Raw genomic sequence first — 24076 nt, forward strand, 5'->3', positions numbered from 1 at the left:
TCGTCCAACTGTTCCTACAGACTCCATGATGCCTGTTTTTTTTTTACTTCTTTTCTTCTCTACCTGCTGCCCTGTTATCTATTGGGCCTTTTCTACCCTCCCCTACCCATTCCCCCGCCAAGTAGCATGTCGGTGTTATGATTCCGGCAAACCTCTCGGCTTTCTTCTCTAATAAAGAGCTTTCTCTCTCTCTCTCTCTTTCTCTCTCTCTCTCTCTCTCCCACGCAAGAAGTCAGAGAGATGGGACGGTGGTTTTCAATGCCTGGTTCTTTGCCAGGTTTTGGGATGAATCGCACTTCTGTGGTCTTCCATTCCGGTGGGAGGGTTCCGCTCTTCCACCCGGTGCTCATGTATGCGGTGAGAGCAGTTACCGAGGAAGGCTCGAGGTTCGCTAGCGCTTTCTTACTAATCTCATTTCGTCCCGGAGTGATATTTCGTCTAAGTTTTGCCATTGCAGCTTCCACTTCGCATAGCTGTATGTCCCTGTTCAGATCAGGATTCGGCCTTCCCGCGTAGTCTGGGATAATCGTAACGGTGGCCGGGGGCAGGTATTTGATGTGAAATTTTATTCGTGGGTCTGACTGCGTACCAGGGATTGAGTGCAGAACCGTCGTCATTGTGCGGCGAGATTGGCCTTTGCTGTTGGCCGGGTCTATCAAATATCTCAGCAGTCTCCACGTTTTTGAGCTACTGAGAGCACCCTTTAGGCCGTCGCAAAGGGAGAGCCAATTCTCTCGACTCAGTTGCGCTGGGTATCTCGTGGCCTCCGCTGTCAGTCCGACTATGCGCGTTTTCAACTTCCTCTTGTAGCGTTGCATTTTCCACCTGCGGATCAGTCCTCTTCTAGCCTCCCGTAACTGAAGCAGCTTTTTATTGACGCTAGGCACTTTCTGGGTCGTGGATCTCATGTTCTCCCATAATCCTCTGGCCCATTCCTGTATGCTTGTAATCTCGCTAGATAGTCCTTGCGCTTTCCGGCGTTCGGGAAATTGGCGCCAATCAGTGATTCTGGCCTCACCTAGGTGGGCTCGGTACTCGGGACCTAGGATGACTGCCGATAATATATAACGGTCAGACACTAGATTTTCACCTGTGTTGGTCCAGCTGACCTCATTAATATTCTTGACTAAAGTCAGGTCAGGGCAAGTATCCCTGGAGACGCCGTTACCCATTCGTATGGGGACCAAGTGGTCATCGTATGGGGACCAAGTGGTCAGTGACAAGGTTGAGGCCCTCTTCCTCAATGACAAGACTGAGTTCCGTGGCTCTTTTATTGGTGTAACCGTATACCCACAGTGGGTGAGTGGCGTTGAAGTCGTGTACAATGATGAGCGGGTTATCAGCCGCTACTCGCACCGCCTGTTGAATTATTTGCTTTATCGCCGCCTGTTTCCTCTTGGGGCGACAGTACACTTTGAGGACGAACAGGTTCTGGGCTCTTCCAGATTTTCTGGCATCAGTTCGGAGAGCACTCCGATTTGTTCATGCTGGGTTAATGAATGCTGTATGGCTGCAATTTCATTTCTGATGAGTGTAGCTGAATTATTGATTTGGAAATTGCCATGAGTCATGTAACCCGGTAGTTTGACAGGCGCATTCGTTTCTCGGAGGGCAATTACGTCGGGTAGGATACTCACGGTTCCTATATACTGCTGTAGGGATCCGACTTTAGGTTTAATATTCCTGCAGTTCCACTGTCATATTGTTGTTCTTTCCTTCGATTTGTGGTTACGGGCCATTGCTACTACTGGAGAAGCCTTCCTGGGGATCTTGCGTGTTTGGTATGTCGTACGGCTTCTCTGGGCGCCTACTCTGCGACTTTTCCATCATCTCGATCCTTTTTTGCAAGGCACCTGATTCCGTGTACATTGAATCTACCCGTTCTGTAAGTGTGCCAAGCTGCTCTGTGATACTCGCTGTAGCCTCTTTCAGGTGCGCTTCGATTGTCGTGGTGATTATTTCAACTATTTGTGTGTTTTCTTTTCTTGGCTCAACTCTAGGCTCTTCCGGGTCAATTGGGAGATCTGTCTTTACCACCATCTTTCTGCGTTTCTCGTTGGTCTGCGTAGTTATTGCTTCCTTGAGGGCAGCGAACTCATCCCTAAGACTCCTTAGCTCTGCCTAAACTTTCGCGCATTCGGCCTCTGGTCTTTCATTTTCTGCTTTGATCCTTGTGCACTCGGCGCACTGGGGTTGGCTAGGTGGAGGGGTATGAGCAGAGGGAGAAGCATTGCTTGCCCAGCTCACCTGTCCTGGGTGGGAGGTGCACGGCTTCTTGGATCTGGATCTGGAGCGGGATTGTCCACGGGACGCGTGACGGGATGAGCTGCGTCCACGAGACCTGCTCCGCGAGGGCCTATATTGCGCGAACACACGCCGGGTTTCACGATCCCTCGCCAGTCCTTTCTGGCGCAAGACGAAAGGCTCGCAAAACCTCTTGGGGCACCTCTTGGGGAACCTTGGGGCACGCTGCGGCTTGCAGACGTGCGCCGGTGTCGGTTCCCGTGTCCCGCAGGAGTCACAAGCCCCAACGTTGCGATTTGCGTACACATAAGCATGATATCCCAACACATGGCAGACACCACACACTGTCACAGTCTTCCTGTATAAGTACCGTTTAACTTCAACACTAATGTAGTACACATGAAAAGGTACCTTGTGTGCTTGGAAGGGGATAACCACAGTCCCGGTATTGCCGAGGCGGCGGCACATCAGAAGCTCATGCCCTGGTGAGTAGAGGTCGTCGAGGACTTGCTGCATGTTGTAGTGCACTGGTACATCGTAAATCTGTCCCTTGAAAGAGTCGGCGGGGACCAGTCCATAGATGTTGACCGGATGTGTTTTCAGGAACGCGGTAAGATTGCCGTGACCAATGCTTCGAATTACAAACTTGCAAACGAACGTCAAGTATCTGATAAAGAAGGAGCCCTCGTCTCAGCTCAACCTCATGAAGCTGAACGCAAATACGCGCCAGGGAATGCCAAGAACCTGGTAGCGTCAAATATCCAAACAGACGACGAAAGGTCTAACGAGCACTAGGATGCTCGTGTCGCTGACAAGGCTGTATCAGCGACTGTGGTCCAAGGCGACAACGACAAGGTCAGCAAACGTGACAATGCCAGCCTAACACAAACTGTCTCCAAGGACAGCATGCCTCGTGTCTTTCGCACACGAAAAACAATTATCACATTATCATACGACACGAAGTCTGAACATGCCATGGACGTTCCACAAAGTGTCTTTCTTAGAAAGGCCGACATGGCCGAAAAGACAAGTTTGCATGGCGTTCAATTATTCCTTTGAAAAAAGGGGGAAATAGGCAACGACGCAGATTTAGGACACACAGGAGGGGTTCTTAACTCTTGCTGTAGTGCTGTGCCCCAGCTCTGTTCTACATATGGATACCTATACAATACCGGGTTCTTAGAGCTCTGTTGGTTACCCACATTCGCAGCTCAGAACGGCCTTGAGTTTTTAGTTCATAGGACAATTCCTTGCCTTCGCAATGATTCCCACCCCCAGTTTTAAATGTCCCTCTAATGTTTTTGTACATCAATGCACTGCATTGTGAATTGGTCATCTCGAACTACTCCCAATCACCAAAACTGACGCGAAATTACCCCAGCTCGTGCAGATATCTAGAGAGATTTGCCCGAGAGCAAATTCTAAGATTTTGGTGCAGATCCCAAAAGTTGAACAAAACACATTGGAAAGAACATCGATACCACAAGCGAACATTTACTACGCAATACCCGTTTATAAATTCTCAGCAACCAGTGTCCACAATTTGCTCTTGAGCAGTAATTATTCCGTGTTGACCCAAGCAGGCCATCCACCGCTGCGAAGGTGGGCAATCACACAGAAAGCGGCTTAGTAAATTTGGCACGCGTTTCCTTTGCAAGACTTGATGTGCAGGTTCTGGACGTTTGCCCACTTGCCATTTAGGTGAGCATCCAGGCTTTCGACAACGGTGCAAACGTTCTCCAGCAGCTTGTCCCGTGTCATCTTCACATTTCCCACGGTTGCTGTGATGACAGAACGTTCTATTGGCGTGAAGAAGACGACATGCTTAACCTCTTCCACCTTGGCCTGCATTGACTCTTCGTGGGTAATCAGCACCGGTTCCCTGCGCGACGCGGCCAGATATTTCTGCACCTCGGCGGGAATTTCTTCGTATAGCGAAGGTGATGCTAGGAAGGCGTCGTACTTTTTCGGAAACATCCTCAGCCTTTTCTTGTTCTTGCTCATTCTCAGAATTGACTCTTTTGTCCGGCAAGACAGGCCGATCGCCTTCGCCTCTTCGCAGTGCTCTTCATCCCCAAGAACGCACACCTGGAAGCTAAATTTGGGGGCGTGCTTGAGCCTTATAGCACCGCCGAAGCCTTTGTCCTCGCGAGGGTTGAAGCTGTAGAGGGTGATGTGAAGCTTCACGGTCTCGACGAAGAGGAGCTGTTTGAACATCGCCTCCTTGAGAACCGCTCGAATGCCTTGTTCCACTGCCCTGGGTTGCACGTGAATGTCCATGGCTGCCGCCTGCTTAACGGCGATGGCTCACGAATCACTTCATGGACGGAACGGGCGGCTATCAATCCCTGCGCAGAATTGACCCTTGTGGCTCAGAACGGACTGGTTTTAAGGTTGACAATGGCGATTGGGAATATGGTCCGAGAAAGAGTGACGCCTTACCAGAGTAACGCATTTGCTGGAGCCATAGTAGACAAGGAATGTGCATTTGAAAACTTTCCTCCTCCTCCAGGTACGTTCTCGAGGAGGATTCCGCTCTTCTGGTAAAATATGGTACTTAGCCTAGCACGCAAGACAAAAGTTTAAAAACACTCACGCTACTTAGAATGATGTCATGCCGTGACAGGAACGCAGAGCCAAAGGGCATGCACCTCCCCGTCTGGATCATCGTAAGTGTGATACGCGGGGACGTTGAGAGTATTAAAGCGAAGCTTTAGTCCCCTTACTGATGCCGCTGTGCTCCAATACGCCCTCTAGTCAGGACAAATTTCTCTGACAATGATGATGAATGATCGTGGGTGAAGTGAAAGGAAAAATTAGTGCCCTTCCACGCTGTGGAAACGGATGATCTGCGAAGCTGCATGCCCTCCACGGAGTGCACCAAAAACACGTTTGTTTGTAATTTATGACTGAGCATACGCCCGCCCTAGCCAATTACCTGAAAGAGATTTCGAAATACCCGAGCTGTATCCTAGTCCACAAACTTAGAGCTGTCTCTTTTCCTCCCGTGGCGTAGGTATCTTACTGTTCGTGTAACACGCCAACCCAATCCACTCTACCACTCAGGACACCGCACCGGACGTATTGGGCTGTTAGACGGCCGCGTTTTGACCTCACGCCAACACAACGGAGGTGTCATCAATAAGGAAATAAGGCCTATAGACCGTTCCATCGGGCGAGGGGGAAACGTACTCTCGCACGCAGCGGTCGCGGGGTGCGGGCCGCCTTTCCCCCTCTCTGGAGTGTGCGCCCGATCACAGCGGGCCTGGCGCGGCTGCTTCTTTGCCTTGACTACGCTCTGTAGGCATCGCGGGTGCGGGTTTACCCTTACTTTACGCATTATTTTATGGAAATGTTAATAAATGAGCCAGACTAGGTTCATTTGAGTTGCTTGTGTGCTTTACAGGCAAGATTTTAGGCAATTTTGTTCTGCTGAGCTCTTTCTGTACAGTTACTTTGGAGTAGTTGCAGAACATTATTCTACCTTATTTCCAAACTAAAATAGGTCACTAAAACTTACCTCTGCCGCAGATGGTATTAGTAACATCTCCACCGTTGCTGCGGTCACATTGCGGTAAACTCAGCTCCAAGTTTTGCGTGGGCTGGCCTTGGCGATTTTCACACTGACACCTCCCTCGGTTGTTCCTTTCCCCGGAAAATCTGACGGGAAGCGGAAGGGGGCTACTGAAGGGGATTCTACCTCCATTCTTCCCGCATCCCCGATGCGGGCAAAATAAAGTTGTTCACTCACTCACTCCAGCCAAGAGTTCAGTCTGTTACTCAAATGTGATGTCTCTGTCGGCTACATCAAACTAAGCAACGCAAAAGCGAACGCATGTCTGGTTGCCGGGTGGCAGACACTTAATATGTCCTTATATGACGCTCTCCAGGAGCTGTGTCGTTTATTTTATTTATGTTGTATATTAGTTACACGGCTAAATTATGCTGCAGAGCAGCTCGAAATTTTAGAAAGAAGAAGTTTTGTTTACAGGTGAGGGCAAAGTGTCTATATATCGATAAGATTTAATACAAACATTTGATGTGGCAAAATGCCTGTATTAACCCCTGCAGAGATATGTAGCCTGAAGTCTGTTACACTGGCACACGGTTCTGCTTGTTGCCCATGGGCGCCGGTCTTATCACGGTTAGATCGTTTTATCCAACATCAGTTTTTGCAGTAAAGCGATCAAAATACCCCTATACGCGATCCCGGACACACACGCAAACAAAAAAAAATTGTTACGAAGTATTGCAGACATTCGCGGACCACGCTACCTCGAGGCGAATTTCAGCTCCCCCGCGGCCCAAAAAGCCGCCAATTTAAGCCAGATCGTTTAAACTTGTCCTATGCAACAACTTTCCCAGATAAAGTATATTACGGAAATGAACGCACAACGCGCTACAACGAAAAATTCACCGAGCTCCCGCAGGAGCCCATGCGCCGCAGAGCGAACGCCTAAGCCAGCGAATCGGCCAGCTACGAGAGGGCGCTGCGCACGCAAGATGGCGGCGCCCTCGTCGGAATGATCTATAGCTACGGGTGCCCCGCCTCCCCCCTTCCCCCCGTACCTCCACTCCCAACCCGTGCACGCATAAATTGGCAACCGGTCATGAGTGGGTCCTTATAGAGAGAGAGAAGGCTCTTCATTACAAGACAAAGCCGAGATGTTTGCCAGAATTTCGACACCGACATGCTACTCGGCGGAGAAAGGAGGAGGGGGGACGGAAAAGGCGATAGGAGAGGAAGAAGATGAAGAAGCTCGTTCGTAATCTGCCTGGTATTTCGTCTCTTCTTTTTGCGATAATTTTGCGAGTTTTACAACCATTTCAGCCAGAACACCTGCCTCGTTATGGAAGTTTTCTCCGTATGCTCCTCCCGGGTCCTCTTCGCAGTCTGCCGCCCTGACAGGACCTCGAAGATCGGGTGACACTGGTACCGGCGATCCTGACATGGTTCCCCTACCGAGGAGCGCCCCGCGGCCTGAATGGAGCGCTCACCGGTTGTAATCGGTGGCGAAGAGATTGCAAGTGAAGCTACTTCTAAAAGAGACAATGCCATTGATGCTACTTTTAAAAGAGACGCTGACACGATTGTTGGGGGCAGCGAACTTGCCGTAGGGATAACTGACGTCGACGAGGAAGGCTGTAAGGCCGTGAGTCATCGCAAAAAAAGCAAAAAACGCTCAGTCGGTATACCAGTGGTTGTGTTGCCGGCTAAAAGTGATCAAGACCTCAGGAAGGTGAACCCCATAGTCCTATTCTCGGCCTTCAAGACTTTGCTTGGGCAGGCGCCTTTTCTCAGTAGGTTCGCTGCTCAGGGTGTCTTGCTCCTCGACGTAATCACGGAGAAGGAGGCTAAGGTATTGTTGAAGAATCAACCAGGTAGGAGGAATCGCAATTGCTGCTCGACGCCTTCACTCCTACGTGCAGAACACGTGCATCATAAGGGGGTGTGCCCAAGTGGTATACGAGAGGACCTACTGCTATACCTCAGGCCTCAAGGTGTACTGCACGTCAGAATTCTTCGTCGAAGTGGCTCGTCGGTGAACGGATGAAAAACCACTCCATCTGACGATGTGGTGTTGTCGTTGGCACCAAACACTGAACGGCCGAGAACCATCAACTTTGAATTTACAAGGATATGAAACGGCCGACTTAACGGAGGCGCCTCCTCGTTGCTTCAAATTCCAGCGTTTTGGCCATATGGCAGAATCCTGCAGAGGAGATCAGCGCTGTAAGCGACGCGGTGGCCCGCATGACTTCCGGAAATGTACTGCGGGTTTCACCTGTGCCAACTGTAGTGACGACCACCCAGCAAGTTACAGCGGCTGTCCATTTCGAGTCAGCCCTCTGCACACAAGGAAAGTCTTCGTCGAGGGACCCAGATCATCGCCAACACTGTTGACACATCCCGACACAGACAGCTTCCCGGCTCTCAACGCACAGGAAGCAAACAATGAATCCAACATGACGGCAAATCCGCCAAGTGCTCAACCACTGGGTCATTAGAGCTCCCCCTTCGATCACCTCATCTCGGCGCAGACTTCAAGACTGCGGAAATTAAATGGGGCGTGAAAGATATGCCAACGTCTTGAAGGAGCGCCGTGTTCATTCAACGGAAAATAAGATGGAGGACGGAAGGAATGTTGTGAGAGCCCTTTTTGCAGCCGTCCGGCCTCATCTTGCTTCTATGGCACCAAGCTTTTTAAAGACCTTTCCTGAGACCATGCTTAGCTTGGAACCACTAATATTGGGATTTTCTGCGACGCTCCTGCCGGAGCATGATATCTCTGCTTAAGCAACCGGTCACCACGAAGACAAAATCAGAGTGCTTTATTATACAATGGAATTGGGCTGGTCTACCTGCCACCACGGAAAAATGTTGATATGAAGGCGTTCCTGGAACAACTCTGTGGCCGTTGTCCCTCCCACGTATTATATGTGGAGATTCTAATGCGCACCCTCCGCTGTGGCGAGATAAAGCGACACATGCGCTATTAAACCATCTAGCAGACGCCATTGATAGGTTGGATCTCTGTTTGAAATGATGGCACTCCACCATTCTTCGGGCCTCCTTGTGCTACTAGTGACATTGACTTAACCTTTATTTCAATTGATATTCAGTTAGGATGGACAGTGGCTCCAGACCGAATGGGTAGTGAACATTACCCTATCTTTATTGACGCAGCAGGATATCGACTACGGGCTTCTAAGATTGCCCAGGTTGTCAACTGGGACAAGTACCGACCGGAACTAGCAGCGGCTTCTGCCGACATATTAGACAGCATAACAGCAAGCAAGGAAGCAGAAACCATGGTGCTCAAGGTACCGAAGAACTTGCCGCCACCTGACTTAAGGTTTAAAAAAATGTGTGGCACGGAGAAGGGCGGAGCGTCATTTTACGTGGAAGAAAGATTTCGCATGGAAGACGGCTTTCAAAAGGTTAAATTCAACCATTCGGCGTTACACAAACTCTGGCGAAATAAATGGCGGCATTTTGCGCTACATTAAGTGTATCTTAATCGCCACGTATCTTGGGTGCATCGCCACGTAAAGTGGACGTAAAGTGTAAAGTGGACGTAAAGACGTAAGTGGACTTGGGTGCACGTAAAGTGCATCGCCACGTATCTTGGGAGTGGTGAACTCCCTTTTTGGCGGACCTCGCCCTGTCAAACCATTTCTGGCAAGTGCTCTAATCAAAGGCAAGGCTTTACTAACTATGGCTGAGGAGTTAGCTGTCATGTACGAATCTTCGACATCACCATGCGTAACAGGCGAGTCACATACTCGCAGAGTTGGACTGGCCAACCTAAGAATCCATCGCAAGAAATCTTCCCGTTCACCCACCGTCGTCATTAGACGGCGCAGAGGAGGATTTTTGCGAGAGCGTTGTTTCCCTGCATAAGTCGAAGATCGGCATTTAGGGTACACAGAAAGACTGACAAATAAAACAAAATTCCCTGCTGCGAAAAGCATAAAAATGAGGTAAGGGCATCCTCGGAGTGGCGCCACATATCTCAGGGAATCCGCTATGAATACATGAACTAATTTAGTTGCAAACAGCGCGAGGTAACCTTTGCGCTACGAAAGATCTAATGCAAGGTCCTTGGGAATGCGAGACGAGCACAAAGCCACCGCAGCGTCCACGATCGACTGTTCCAGCTGAATAAAGGTGAAGGTGTAGATTTTTTTGTGGCCTGGGACGTCGAAACGTGCGTCGTAAACATGTGCTCATCACTACAGGAGAAATTTGGAATCACACAAGTAGCTACCAGCGGAGGAAGAGCGCAATTTCCAGCTATTAGTGTATATGTACGGCTTTCAACGGCGCCTGGCTTAGCCTGTCAGCCAGAGTAACCTAAAGACGAAGAAAACGTCCCAAAACCCAAAGGGAAGAATATGGTGAGGAAAATTAGAGGACATGGGCAGCCCCGGAAACATGACATCCTAGGCCCCCAGATCCTTATCCAGCCAAGAATAAATGCTCTGCCTTCAACGCGATATTTACTGCGCAAATTTCACCGGTGCTGCGTATACGGTGATAGACTGAGCACGGCTTGCATCAACAGCTTCTGTGAAACATGGGGGCGTGCACAGTACTACAGTGACATCCTTTCAAAATTCAAAACTAATGATATGGAACTAACGACATCATAAGATACGCTTAGGTGTCCCAGAATTTGGTTCTTCAGTGATCTAACAAGGTCGGTCCAAAGATATGTGTCCCGTTTCCACACCATCGTCGCCTGCTTTTCACCTACCTACTCCAGGGCAGGTATTAAGCTCTCTTCAACTCAAGAGAGAGAAACATTTATTAGGGAAAAAAGAAGGTGTCGCGATTGTCTTGGGGTTGGTGCCCCCCTTCCAGGGCCCCAGACTATTCTGCTCCTCTCCAGGCTCGAACAATTAGGTCCTTCTGAATTCCAAAGTCGGAGCTGGCCAGAGCTGCCTCCTATAGCGTGACGTGTTTTTGGTGTTGTTTCCTGAAGGCCAGATGAGAGGCCAGACCCATGTTGCATGAAATAAGTTGGAAGGGCTTCCGCATTTATTGCATCAGTCTATGTGTGTCTGAGGGAACATTTTGGATAGCCGGGATTTGTCAGGGTAAAGTGAAGGGAACATGGCGTTTGCCTCCCACCCGCTCAACCCTTCCCTTTGTTCGAGCCTAAGGCCTTCCTTTCAAGCCAAAGCTTTCGCCGTGTCTTCAGCTCACCTGAACCGCGGGTTCCTTATTTTAGTTATTTTATTTATTTAAAAATGCTGTAGGCAGCATCGCTACCCAAGCAGGAGGGGGTTACTGTGGTGGTATTGGAAGCTAGTCCTCGGTACTCGCGTCGCCGAACCGAGACAGGCGCTTGAGGCGGGCGTAAACGACGGATACGAACATTTATCTAGACAACACTACTAAAGAGATTGATGTTACGGTTATAAGCACAATTTGACACTAACCTCTATCCGAAAAATCAGAAAAGCTAACCAGTCTAAGTTGAGTTCAAAAATAAACTGAAAATAAAAACGTCTCGCGTCCTGTTCTGCACTTGATGCGGAGCCGATCCGGTGTTTTCGATGCGGTGGCTGTTGGTAGCTCGTCGCGGCAACACTACGTCGCGCAGTCGAGGCCGGCGTGCGGCCTTCGAGAAGTTAGAAGACATGCTGGCTCTGCAGTACGGTGGCAAGTACGGTGGCATCCTCTTGTTGTGATTAGTCTTCCGTGACCTCCGTGGTGCAGGAAGAAGATAATCTTCGCGCTACAAGCCGGTTTTGTTATTGTACCGTAGGCACAAAATTAAAGCGAAGCTTTAGTGTTCTTATTGATGCGCTTGTACGCCCTACAGAAAAGCCAACTTTCTCTGAGCATGATGAGATCTTGGTGTCACGTGTACCGATTGAGCGCTTGAGATTAATTTGAGCGCTAGCGTGGCTCAAATTAAGAACGCGGCATGTTCGATACTTTTTCCACCTCCAAAAGCCAGTCCGGTACACACGGCTGGACCTTCCACACTTTACTATCCGTCTGACGTTCTCGCAGAAGTACTGCCTCGCTGGCCTGGCATCGATATCACTGATGCGGAAAGCCATGCGAGGCCTCCATATGCCGTGCAAGACCAAAAGCATTAACAAATCATAAGGTACACCATTACAGTCTTCTACACACAGGAACCGTATGCCGTGACAATCACGAGGGAAATCCTTTTTCAGGGTACGCTGTAGCACATCCCACAGAAAGACCGCGTCCCAGCAATCCAGGAACACATGTTCCATTGTTTCGGGCTTCATACGCAGGGTACAGTCCACACTCACGGGACAAAGAGGCGCTTCTTCTGCATCCACGTTTTCACAGGTAAAACACCGGCGTGCAATTTAAAGAAAAAGGATTTGACACCAGGTGGAACTGCTCTATTTCGACATAGTCGAAGCGACTGCCAAGCAGCAGGTACCGATTCGCGCCGTACACCCCAAACCCAAACGTCAGGCCTACAGAGTGCACCCGGGAGTTGCTTTGAGTATTCTAGGAAAGTGGTGCGTACCTCCACAGTAGCACACACTCGCAGTGTGGGATTGGCCAACCAAAGAATCTATCATGAGTAAGCTTCACGTTCAGCCGTCGTCGTCGTTACAAGGAGGGGTGTTTGACTTGTGTAGACAGGCGACTTGCCGGCGGAGTTGAAGTGGAGCTATGCTGAGCCGCTTTAACATGTGTGGTACTGATGACGGTATACCCCCGTACCCACCAATCCCTCTTTTCACCAACCGCGTAGAGGACTTCCATTTGTGAACAAAATCTGCTACTAATCAACACCTTCTCGCATCGTTTCACAGAAAAAATTTGTTGTCCTGAGCCACCAATGTGTGAAGAGGATAAAAAGGATGGTAACAACCAACGAACATAATCATCATTACCAGTGGAAAAGAACATCTCTGCTTCTGACCAGCTACTATCAGTTGTGCTTTCCCATCGTACCTGCTTCCAGCGAACCTTTTCCCGACGAGTGGTTCTGCTGGAATTCATTGACGACCATCGACTCATACCTTAGAAAGCATGGGTAAGCGAAGACGACCTGGTGCCGACTACCGCGATTGGTATCGGAACACCTTGGTATGCGGAATAAAATTACGCAGTTTCTAGAGTGCCGTCGCATGGCACTCCAGCTGACGCTACAGACCTGGCTAGAGTGCGGTCCGACGACATTGGAATTTTTAAGACTGAGCTGACACATGCCAGAGCGTCTCCCGTTCTGCTGTAGAGGTTCCGTTTTAGCTTCTTGTTTCACAGGGCGGTGGTTCGAGACCGGCTCTGGCCATCTTGTTACTTTGTGAAGACGATAGTATTTCTTGGGCTACGTACACACAGAAATTTTGGTCTGTCTTGTGGTTACTCAATTTAGCCACCCGGCCAAAGTAAAATGATATTTGCGCAATAGTCTTATATACCCACAGCCAAATGTAAACATCCGAGCCGGTGTCCGTGTCTTATATATTCCCAGCCAAATCTGAACGTCTAAGTCCGGTGTCAGTGTTCATACTTGTCATCATTGTTGCACAAGATCAAGATATTACGCAAATATAAGACAGAAAATCAATACACAAGAGGTATTTACAGTGCTCCCTTCATAAATATTCATTAATACTTGGTTTTTACCAAGTGAAATAATACATAAACGGCAGAAAACCGTCGCCTGCTGTTGCCAGCGCTACCTCCTGGCGTCATTTAGAAGTCAAACGGCAATCTCAATGAAAAGTTCCACTAGATGGGATACACGTTCAGTTTGTAACGCTCGCGCAGTAGGCCAGCGTGATTCTACTAATGTTGTAGTAGGGAGCCTCAATTCACGCGAAGGGAAGGGAGAAGGGAGGCCTTTACTTGGCAGGGGCTCCGATCGACTATGGCCTTTCGCCGAAATTTGCAACAAAAGGAGCAGATACGCGGCCAACTTTACCTTCACTTTAATTAAAATTTTCATTTCTTAGATCAGTTTTCGTTGTTTTAAATTATTTTTTCGGTGCGTTAGGTTATGTTACGTCAGTTTGCGTTACATTACGTTAATAGAGAGCTAATGTAGTGCCAGGCGCGGCATTTTTGCAATAAAACTCCGGTGGATGTCGGTTTAGCAAGGTTCCTATAGTGCCGTCAGACCGCACTCTAGACACAGCCATAAACTTCCGCCCACTCGGTAGTGCCAGCTCGTGCGTGCACCAACACACGAGAGCGTAGCCCAGCGACATAAATGCTGTATACCAGTGTGTATTCTGTAAAGCTGTATACCAGAATTGGGGATTTTAAAGCCATAGGGACTTCTTCGCTAAATCAGCACCTCCGATATAAGAGCAGGCGAGCCGTGGATTAAGAAACGGGTGGGGGGGATAGAAATGCGTTGTCTGTGTTAATAGAACCACAAACACAAGGCACTCGCAGTTCGTTTAGCTGAATCGACTTTGCTTTCCGCTCGTTCTAGTCTATCCCGAACAAAAAAAGTGAATTCCCCAGCCTTTAGGGGGAGGGGAGGGGGGGGGGGGGGAGTGCGCATGGCACCAAAGTTACGGCGGACATCAGGCCATATGCGCTTAGTAGGGCTTATTTTGAGGAGAATGGCGGGAGTGAACCCTTGTAACTCCACTCCTTTTATCCGCCTTACAATATTTGGGGTGTTTGTTGCCCTCGACGCCCTTTTATGGGCATGTCCAACAGTCATTTAAAAAAAATCCGGGCCATCTCCACTAACGTGAAACCTGGGGAGGGGCGAAGCCTGCAGTGTATAAGTATATTCTTGGCGCCTTGGCGTTTTTGCCAACGGGGAGAAGACCGCTGGGGGTAGGTCACGGAGATGAAGCGTTCTAGCGCGAGGTATTGGAAAAGAAGTGTCACTGGGCGTTCTTTCAGTACGCGTTACGTTCTAGGGCGGGGCGTAAACGAGTGTCCAGGTATTTGAGTACCGCGACTACATCGAGGATGGCATGAGCCGACGACAGGATACGCCGACAACCCGAGCCCCTCAGGGGCTTCGCCCCTAAGAAAGGTATGATTGTCATGTATCGCCACCACGCTCAGTGTGACCAGTTCGTCGGTACTCCTCCTCAACAACCCGTTGCATCAGGAATTCCGCGCCAGTAGTTTTCCCCGAAAGATTCGTCATGCGCTCATGAAATACCGCGTACTAGGTTTCAGGTCACCTTAGTCTGGAACCCGCATACGAAAAATGTCGCAAATTAAGGTTACACGCGAAGCTTTTGTTTGCTTTGCTGACCGCTGCCCTCGTTGTGTGCTGAATGATTAATTAAAGAACAAAATAAACACTCCAGACGCATATTGCCCCAGAAAATGCAGCTAACGTACCAGTCGCGGGAAACAGTTCTGCCGCTCGAAGCACGCTGTATTTATTTTTCGCAAAATGAACAAATTTTATGGCAAGACTAGACGTAGTACCAGGCGCGCGCGATGCCCACGTACTACCGCTACCCGGGCATCGCCGGGTAGCGTGCATTTAGTATACCGGGTGGGTCAGTATACTGAATGCACGAATATATATAACAGTTGTTGAGTTATCTATTACTTGCCATAATTAGATACTTCACCGTGAACTTGCTCACAATTAGGAAATCTCGCGTGCTCTCAATACAGTGATTCCTCGTTGTAACGAAGTCAGCGGGATGGCGAAAATTTTTGTTATAAGCGGTATATTCATATAAGCGATCACTCTATAAAAGCCGAAGCAGTTCAGCTTTAACTGTGCCACAACTACGAGGAATCAAAACACAATGTATTCAGTGTAGTAAAACTATATTCAGGTGCAAAAAAGGCAGTGAGCTTTGGCTGTTTCAAGTTCCTGTTTGACTGTTTTAAGTCCTGCTGGGAGCGAGCAACCCCTGCTCCACTTTGAACAAGTATTGCATAGGGCTGTGGTCGCCGCTAGCATATGCATTCAACTTTATTTTGCAGCAAGCGTACGTACTCCCGCGTCCAAAGGTACGCGCCGGCTGCGCACAAGTGACTGAACGCAGCGGGCGACGCGGAAAGAGCTTAGGAGGTGCACCGACGTTGAAACTGGCGGCAAGGTGGCGAGAAGTTGGCACGAAGGCAAGAGCGAGCAGTGACTCGCAGACTGGAGAGCGAATGAGGAGAGGAAGGCCACTTTATGGGGGGAAGGGGGGGCTGCAGTCGTCACGTAACCCTACGACAGTTTCGCCCTGGAAAGCGCCGGAAATGCCGTGGCTTGAGCCTTAGGTTATGTTTGTTGAGCTCAGAAAATTATTAACCCCCGCACGGGGCACCTTGAGCAATCTTGGTGACGGTACTGGCGATACCGCGGACCCCGAGCCCCCAAACATAAGCTGGATCCAACCGTGGCGATGTGTTTATAGGTGGAGGGTTAGAAACCACGAACGGTGGCCGTCGGAGCCCAGGTCAAGCTCCGGCGGATGGGCTCCCTGTCTGTCTACCAGGCAGGGAGCTCCGGGACCTCTTTGGCTACCAGGGTAAGGTCAAAGAAGAAAGTACCCCAGTCTCCCTGCTTTTATACTATGCTATATGGCATTTTCAAACCCCCCCCCCCCAAACGTGATCGGCCCCCGAAAAGGGGCCGCACCGAAGTTTCTTTTCCACCACTTCCTAACTTGAGTCCTCCGAAACCGAACAACTATCCTCGCTTCATTGTGATGGAATCTGTAGACCAATCAAAACCTCTTGCTTCACAGTCTGTATTTCTCATTTCAAAGTTTCTTGACGGTATTGTTGGAGGGTCGTATAAGGCCAAAAAACAACGAACCGGTGAAATTCTTGTCGAGGTCAGTAGCCAGGATCAGGCCAATAAACTTCTTGCTCAAACCAGCATCGCCGATCTGCCAATCCGAGTCACGCCCCACCGCAGCTTAAACAGCTCCCAGGGCGTGATTTCCGAGTATGACCTGCTAAATGAATCTGAAGCTGACCTGCTGGAGGGCCTTCGTAGTCAGGGCGTAACAGCGGTCAGGCGCATAACCATCCGCAGAGACGATAAAGAAATACCGACAAAGCACCTCATCCTAACCTTTGACAAGTCCATCCTTCCAGAATTCATCAACGCAGGTTACATCCGATGTTCAGTCCGGCCGTACATCCCGAACCCGCGGCGCTGTTTCAAGTGCCAACGGTTCGGGCACGGCACAAACTCCTGTCGCGGCCGACTTACCTGCGCAAAATGCGCCCAGCACGACCACCCGTCTGACAACTGTAACGTTCAACAACTTCTTTGCGTAAACTGCCAGGGCCCACATGCGGCCTACTCCAGAAAATGTGAAAAGTTCCAATTAGAAAAGAAAATCATTAACATCAAGGTCACTGAAAACATCACCTTCCCAGAGGCGCGGAAGAGGTTCGCCTCTTTCCCTCTGGGGAGGTACGCCGACGCAGCTCGCCGGGGGGCGGAGCGGCGTGTGGTTTCTGCGGGGACCCAGTACCGCGAGTCGGACTTGGTCCCGCCCCCGCCCCCCCCTGGGTTGCCTCGGGCAGCCCAACCCGCCTCCGCACCGCTCGCTGAGCCAGCAGCGGCTGTGGGGCCAACCACGTCTGGTGGAAGCGATGCTGCATCCTCCACTTCCACTCCAGCGTCCCAAGCCACAGGCGAGGGCGCAGAGGAGATGGACTTGGGGGAGCCAGCGGCAGCTCCCACCCCCACCGCACCGCCTGTGCCATCCGAGGCGTTCCTGAACCCCTCGGTGGTTGCGGGCAAGGAAAAGCGCGCCCCAAAGGGTTCGCGGTCCAAGGAGCCTGATCCCTCAGGCGCTCCGAGGACATCCGAGGATGAAATGGACGTCGGTCCGTTCTTGTCTGCGGTGCACCGCAAGGAACGCGTCCCGACGCCAAAGCCTCCCGACAAGCCAAAAAAGACGAGAGTCACAGCCCCGAAAGACGACACATAAACAACACAGTCCAGTAGCTCCGAACACTTCATAATGGGAAGAGAGAACATAGTACAATGGAACTGCAGAGGCCTTCTAAATAATCTTAACGACGTCTATGAGATTCTGCATGCTAATCAGCCAAGTGTAATGTGTGTTCAGGAAACACACCTGAATTCCAAGAACACAAATTTCTTGAATAGTTACCTGGTATACAGGAAAGACAGGGATGGCTGCACACACTCTTCTGGCGGTGTGGCCATAATCGTCCGGAAATCCTTAGCATGCCACCCTGTCACCTTGAACACTATCCTTGAGGCTGTAGCAATACGCTTAATAATATTTAATAGGTTGATAACGGTATGCTCCATATACATTCCTCCTGATGTTTCACTTACGAGCTCCGACTTCGAGGCGCTGGTTGACCAGCTGCCCGAACCATACATCCTTACAGGCGACCTTAATGCTCACAACTCTCTTTGGGGCTCTTCCAGAACGGATGCCCGAGGTCGCCTGATAGAAAAATTCCTTACATATTCTGGAGCATGCCTTTTCAACAATAAACAGCCTACATACCATAACATAGGTCACAACACATACTCATGTCTTGACTTGGCTATTGGCTCCGCAGTTCTCTTTCCTCTTGTCGAGTGGGGAGTGGGAACTGACCCATATGGCAGTGACCACTTCCCCACCTCACTCACATACATAGGCAAAGGCCCAAGCAGTCCATCTTCCCATAATAGGTTCAATGAAGCACGAGCTAACTGGAATACATTTACAGAGACATCCAAACTACACCACACATCCATAGGACACCTACACGTTGAAGAAGCTACCCAACTCCTCACGGCGCACATCCTCGACGCCGCCGAAAAGTCCATTCCCCACGCCTCTGGAGCCCCGCGCAACCAGCGGAGGCCGTGGTGGAATGAGGACTGTAGGCGGGCGCGAGAGGCCCAGAACAAGGCGTGGGGTATCCTTCGTCGGTACCCCACGTCGGGTAACCTCATTTTGTTCAAACGGGCCAAGGCGTTCGGCAAACGTGTGCGCCGTGAGGCAAAACGAGAGAGTTGGCGCACCTTCCTTACATCCATTAACTCATACACAGATGCACACAAGGTATGGACAAGAATACGCAAACTTAAAGGACAACATACACATAGCCTGCCCCTGGTCAGTACAACAGGGGACACACTCGAAGACCAGGCTAACACTCTTGCACAACACTTTCAACACGTTTCCAGCTCTGCACACTACACAAACACTTTCCTGAAACATAAAAATGCTTGTGAAAAGAAGTCCCTACATGACAATAACAGGTCAAAATCTGCTTACAATTCTGAATTTACACTCTATGAGTTGAGGGCTGCACTGAGCACGTGTAAACCTTCAGCTCCCGGCGCAGATAAGATTACATACACCATGATACAACACCTACACCCGGACACTCTTGAAACACTCCTACACCTATACAACAACATATGGCTTTCGGGGCACATCCCAAAATCTTGGAGGGAGGCTATTGTAGTGGCGTTCTTGAAGGAGGGTAAGGACCCTTCTTCTCCCGCCAGTTATCGACCCATCGCCCTCACAAGCTGCCTGGGCAAGCTTCTCGAGAAGATGATCAACAGGAGACTTGTGTACTTCTTAGAGTTCAATGGTCTTCTCGAGAGCTGCCAGGCCGGCTTCAGGGTGGGGCGATCCACAAACGACCAACTCGTCGCCCTTGAGTCGTATATCAAGGATGCGTTTGTCCATAAGCAGTTTTGTGCTACGGTGTTTTTTGATCTCGAGAAAGCCTACGATACCGCTTGGCGATACGGGATACTTTGCGACCTAAAAGCCTTCGGTGTCTCGGGAAATATGTTCAATACACTTCGTAGCTACCTGGCGGAGCGAACCTTTCGTGTGAGAGTTGGCACTGCCCTTTCAAATGTTTTCCTGCAGGAAAACGGCGTGCCTCAAGGCGGCGTTTTGAGCTGCACATTGTTCATTGTCAAGATGAACTCACTTCGAAAGGCGTTGCCACGAACCATTTCCTGTACAATATATGTAGATGATGTGCAAATATCTTTTAAATCATGCAATATGTCAATCTGCGAACGCCAAGTCCAGCTTGGTGTCAACAAACTAGCAGGCTGGGCAGATCAGAACGGTTTTAAGCTGAACCCAGTCAAGAGCACTTGTGTTGTGTTTTCCAAAAGGCGTGGGATCAGGCCAGATCCAGACATCAAACTGAATGGTGTCTCGATTCCGGTCAAAAAAGAACACAAGTTCCTCGGTATAATGCTTGATGAAAAACTTTCCTTTATTTCTCATATGAAACAACTAAAACAAAAATGTCTTAAAACAATGAATATCCTGAAGGTTCTCTCTCATCATTCGTATGGTTCTGACAAAGAACTCCTACTACGGCTCTATACTGCTTTGGTTGGGTCTCGTTTGGACTATGGCAGTGTGGTATATGGGTCGGCGAGTAAAACAGCATTGCGAATGCTTGACCCAGTACTACACTTGGGGCTACGGCTTGCGTCGGGTGCTTTTCGCACTAGCCCTGTCGAGAGTCTATATGTTGAATGTAATAAGTGGAGCCTTGAGAACCAGCGAACGTACATGGACTTGCTTTATGCTTTTAAAATTTCATCTCAGAATAACCACCCTTTTTATCCTGTCCTTAACGATACATCCACATCTGTGCTGTTTGTAAATCGCCCGTCCATTAATCCGCCTTTCACTTCGAGCGAGAGAGCGAGCCTCGGATCTGAGTGCTTCGTTTTTAGACGTGTACAGGTCATCCTCTTTAAACGTTTTACCGCCTTGGCAAGTTCGCCCTGTGTCCTGTGACCTTTCTTTTATAAAGCTTGACAAAAATCGGGTACCGCGAGCTGCAATACTTCAGCACTTTCTTTCTTTGCAGTTCAAATACCCACGTGCTGAATTCTACAGTGACGCTTCTAAAACCTCCACTATGGTGTCGTGCGCTGCTCATGGTCCAAATTTCAATGCAGCCAGAACCATGAGCGTGCACACAACAATTTTTTCAGCAGAGGCGTACGGAATTTTACTGATTGTACGACATATCCTTGAAAATCAAATTCCCAATTCTATCATCTACACAGATTCTTTGAGTGTTGTTCGCGCATTATCATCGCATAAACCCCCCAAAAACCACATAATCTTCTATTCAACACTATCATGTCGGTGTATGCGGAGAAGCATCGGCTGCTCCTCTGCTGGGTCCCAGGACACGCTGGGATCGCTGGGAACGAGTTGGCGGACGAGAGGGCCGGTGCTGCTGCACTCAGGAACACTGTCGACATAACAAGCGTACCATATACAGACCTCAAGCCTCACATAAAACAGCACCTGCGCAGAACATGGCAAACACACTGGGACGAACAGACAGACAACAAACTACACGTAATAAAGCCACACTTGGGACGGTACACAACTGACTCACACAACAGACACGCAGAAGTCGCCTTGGCAAGGCTACGGATAGGGCACACCTATGCGACGCACTCGTATCTGCTGACGGGATCTCCTAGACCCCAGTGCGGCAGGTGCGGAGAGGCCCTATCCGTAGTGCACATACTAATCACATGCAAGGCACTTCACACAACACGACACAAACACTTCAGAGAACTCTACAGACAACATATCCCCCTACATCCATCGTTTTTCCTAGGTGATGATGCCATTGTTTCCGTGAAACGTGTGTTTGAGCATTTGTCCGACGTCAAGTTTTTAAACCTCATTTCCTATCACGCATCATGAAATCTGGCCCTATACACCAGCCATGCTCATTGTCGTTTTGTGATTTTACTTTTGGTTTTGCTGATTTTACTTAGTGTTTAAGGTTTCACCCCTATCATCGACTATTGTTTTGGCGCTCTTTGCCCCAGTTGGCCTTGCGCCATAAACATCCAACGATCATCATCAAAATTATTAACCCTTCATTGCGCGTACATAGCACAATCATGAAAACTGACTGGTTTTTCACTAATGGCTTTGCATGATCACTGTGCAATTTTTTCCCGAAATGGGCATATGTGAAATTTGCAAAACGAGAGTTTTGCGGTGACCCCTTGTCAACAATACTTCTAATTCTACAGCTCGAGTGTCGGTGTTCCCGCACCGTGGTGTCCCCGCCATTGAACAATATCTAGGAACAAAATTCAATGACCCTACCACGCATTTAGACCGTTTTTCTAACGTCGGGTGCCGCGAATCGAGCATGACCGGCTCCAGAAGATGCTACGCCTCCGCTCGCCACTTCTCTCTAAGCGGGCCAAGCTCTTCATGCACTTCGAATAATGCGGCCTAAAATGCAGGCGTTCGGGTTGGGACCTGAAGAAATTTTGAAAAAAGCGGTATTTCGAGTAAAGCAATTTCGTTTTAACGATGGATTACTGTACTATGGATTACTGATACTGTACTGTGGAATACTGATGGATTAACGATGGATTACTGTACATAGACTCCTCCTGGGGGCGTGTAGTTATGGGCAACGGCTGGGAATCACGCTTTTTTCCAACTATTCCGAAACAAATTGTACCACAATGCTGTTCTGAAATGACTCCATACTCATGAGAAGTATTACCTGGTAGGTGTGAAGGATACCCATTAGTCACAGTTTTATAATAAATCACACCCGAACCTGAGAGAGGCGTTTGCTTGCAGAAATTCTTAAAGGATGCTGAGCGCTACGGTATGAGGGAAAATTGAACTCGATTGCACTTCGAGAAGGGTGTAAATTTAAAAATCCCGTTCCTTTTCCAATGCGTCTTAATGCGAAAACCCGACTACGAGATGCATTGACGCGTCTCCTTATCTTTAGCGGGCAGCCCACGCAGTATTAGTCGCCATTTCGACAGGTGAAGAAATGATCTCCCTCACCATCCGTACAACACAGGCGGAAACAGCAGAGGAAGTGGCCATTGCTGTAGACACGGAGCAGGCCGTAGACGCCACGGCTAGTGAGGACGGCATCACAGTGCTGACGCATTCGCACGCAGCGTGCCGCAGTTATCTATGGGGTCGCATCTCCAAAACAGCCTTCCGCATCCTCGAAACCAAGGGTCAGCTACCCGAGACAAAAATCGTCTGGGTACCCGGACACACATCCCTCGCTTGTAATGAGGCGGCCCATGCAGCTGGACGCGCGCATGTACACCGGGCCATTATCTACGAGGGAGAAACATCGCCTGCTGCTCCCAAAACAGAACCTCTCGTAGAATATGGAGGTATTCTGGCCCGCGATCGCCAAACCAGATGAATATTCCAGGCTCCACATCCAGAGTTATCGAGACAAACACCAGCCTCCGAAGAATACAAACTCCTAAACTCATCGCACCCTTCTTCAAGCCTTCTACCCCATCATATACCCGGCCACCTGTAAATTCTGTCCCTTACCCGACACCCTATACCTTCAAGTATGGGAGTGCGGAAAAACCCCAGACCTACCCCTCAAGCTTTCCCCCTCCTACGAGCAGTGGGTGGCCTGCCTGAAAAGTCCGGACCCTGGGATCCAGCGCATGATGGTGAAGGGGGCCTGGACTGCCAGCCAATGCCAGGGCATCCCGCACTACGGACGCCCCCCACCGGGCTGGTGCCCTAACAGCAGCGCCAGCGCTCTTGAAATAAACATTTATTCCCCTTTCTCCTCCCTAAGCTTTTTTTTTCTTCTGGTAATCAATTTCGGATGCTCCAGCCCTCCAATTTTCTCCTGAATTCTTGACACTTCCTTGTCCCCGCGTTTCTCAGTTGGGAGTTCTGATATAGTTTAGCGCTTTTAATTTCCGGTTCTCTTCCTCCTACAACTACTGCTGATGTTCCGCCTATTTTAGTTAGATTGTCATTCAGGGCGTCTGCGCTTAAAGACAAAGAAAAGCCAGATTTTCTTCATTCGCGCCACTTGGTCGAATTTCTTTCTGGCGGATTTTATCCGCGAGTCGTTCATATTTTGGTCAGCGGGTCCGCCTTTCAGCAACTACGGCTCACAAAACCACCGCGAGTTTGTCAGATTTTACTCATTACTTTTGCTTTTTTCTGGTAGAGACACTAAACAAATTCCTTCGTTTCAGCGACTCATAACGAGTTTCGTAAAACGCATGACATTTGGAGGGGCGTGGAGCTCGAGCCGGTTTTACGGCCTCACCCACAAATGGCCGCGAGGCCCACCACTGCAGAGGCCGGCGCTGTGATCGTTTTGACGTCACTTGTAGGATCACCGCTCTGGATGCGTAGTTGGCTTGCAGCGCGTGACACTTCGTTTAGGAAGCGCGTTCTAAAAGTATTTTTGTGTTAATTTCCGTCGTTTGAAGTTAATTCTCAGTGCAGAAAGCGCAGTTTGAAGCGTAAGATGCGGCTCGTCACCCCGATCAACAATTTAGACTATGACGGTCGCCGAGCTAAGTTTCTAGATGTCCCTTGTTTGCAACAAATTTATAAAGTA

The 24076-nt window shown here is 49.5% G+C and overlaps 1 pseudogene; it reads right to left on the bottom strand.

Moving 5' to 3' along the window:
• Positions 1-3870: 3870 nt before the first annotated feature.
• On the bottom strand, positions 3871-4524 carry LOC144175560 (large ribosomal subunit protein uL1 pseudogene; annotated as a pseudogene).
• Positions 4525-24076: the final 19552 nt, after the last annotated feature.

Source organism: Haemaphysalis longicornis, unplaced genomic scaffold, assembly GCF_048455015.1.
Source record: "Haemaphysalis longicornis isolate Haplotype H1 unplaced genomic scaffold, Haemaphysalis longicornis Haplotype H1 scaffold_3, whole genome shotgun sequence".
Classification (NCBI taxonomy): domain Eukaryota; kingdom Metazoa; phylum Arthropoda; class Arachnida; order Ixodida; family Ixodidae; genus Haemaphysalis; species Haemaphysalis longicornis.